The sequence below is a fragment of the Trichosurus vulpecula genome, chromosome 2 (assembly GCF_011100635.1).
Source record: "Trichosurus vulpecula isolate mTriVul1 chromosome 2, mTriVul1.pri, whole genome shotgun sequence".
Taxonomy (NCBI): Eukaryota; Metazoa; Chordata; class Mammalia; order Diprotodontia; family Phalangeridae; genus Trichosurus; species Trichosurus vulpecula.
Window position 1 is genome coordinate 156,787,332 of NC_050574.1, and position 1,973 is coordinate 156,789,304.

The following is a 1,973-nucleotide window of genomic DNA, read 5'->3' on the forward strand; positions in this document are numbered from 1 at the left end:
AGAGTCATTCAAAAAACAGATTTGAAATGTCTAAAGGCTTCTCTAGCTGGGCTGCCAGATGTAGCTGGCTAGAGCCTGCTTCACAAAAGGGATAAATATAACCTCTCATAATTGAAGGAGCTATCAGATCCACCCTACAGAGAAAAAGCTACACTGTTCATGAAGACAGAGAGATGGCAGGGTGGAGCAGCAGCAGTAGCTTAGTTGAGATGCCCAGCAGAAAATAACACAGTAGAATAATAGTATTACCAGAAGGCTTTAGCAACTCTTCAGTGTTGGAGGTATGAGCTACCACGGCCACACAAGTTCCCTGGCCAGTGTTTCCTACCTATAATCCCCTTCTCCACATATGGTGTATAATCTGTGGGAAGATACAAATTTTGTGTTCAGGAAAAATCTTCCTTTTCACTCATTTCACCATGTCTTTTGATGCAATTTCTTTTGCTTTGAACTAATTGTTCCCTCTGTTTGATCCAGCAAAATTAAACACATCAGGAAGTGTTCCTGAATTATGATTTGAGTAAAGGCTGACCCACAGAATGACACAAACCTGGAATAGCTTTCTGGGAATGAAAATGTCTGTTTGGGGAGTGGTGTGGGCTTGGTGCTACAGATGAGGAAACAAATTCTGAGAGCAAATGAATGCGTTTATTAAGCATTTACTATGTTCCAAGCACTATGCTAGGCACTGGAGATCACTTGTCCATAGTTGTAGAGGGAGTAAATGTCAAAGGCAGGATTTGAACCCATCCAGGTCCAGAGGTCTATTACACTAGACATCCTTCATAACAACCTTTGGAAATCATACATCTTTCTATTTTATATTTCACTTGTCATTAATAATCAGAGGATCATTAAACAAAGTTATTGCTATGGTTGTAGCTACCAAAAAATCTTCTATCATTTTCACATTTGTATGTGAAACATCTTGCTAGAGGTAAAGCTTTAAGGCTGCATTTTATTCTATATAATCAAGTCGGGGTTGGGAGGGGGAACAACAATAAACACAACAGAATGTTATATTCTCGGTGCCTTTCCATCAATTATGTGACCATGAAAGTTTTCTCTCACCATTTCTTTGTCTAGAAAGGATTGACGGACATCAATTAAATCTATCATTAGCTCACTGAAGTCTCAGGAAAGTTCCCTGGTTTCAAGGAATTCTGTGGGTTCAAGAAACTGATTCCTATAAGGCACATTTAAGGTAAAACAGTGCTATCATAAGATCATTTTGGCCTCAGGTTGTTCATCTCCAAGATGATGGGCTTGGTCTGGAAGATCTCTGTGACTCCTTCTAGCACTAACATTCTATGAAACTCCCCTTGGATAGAGTCCAAGGTGAACATGCCTTATGCCTAATCACATATATCATTAGTAGATAGTGTTACTGGCAAGGTGCCAAGGCAAATAAGAGGAAAGATATTCAGTCTATGAGGATTTCCAGGATTACAGAGGCTTTATTTCTTCATACCTGATATTTTGCCTTCCTCACTTCTCTACATCCAGCCAAATCCAGCTTATCCTCCAAGTCCCACATCAATACCCACACATTACAGGAAACTTCCCTGAATTACTCCAGCATTCCTCAGTCTTCCTCTCCCCTGGACTCCCATCAGACATGGAGGATCTACCTTCATTTGACAATTAATCTTGCATTATTCATCTTGCTTTGCTTCTTAACTATTTCCTATGCATCTGTCTTTCCTCCCCAACAAGAGTAGAAACTCCTTGAGGACAGGAACTATGTCATATTTCTTTCATATCACCCCAAGTACCTCATAATAATAACTAACATTTATATGGCATTTTAAAGTTGTTTAAGTGCTGCCAATCAATCATTGGGTAGCTAGGTAGTGCAGTGGATAGTCTCATCTTCCTGAATTGAAATCTAGTCTCAGACACTTACTAGCTGTGTGACCCTGGGCAAGTCATTTAACTCTATTTGCCTCAGTTTCCTCATCAGTAAAATAAGT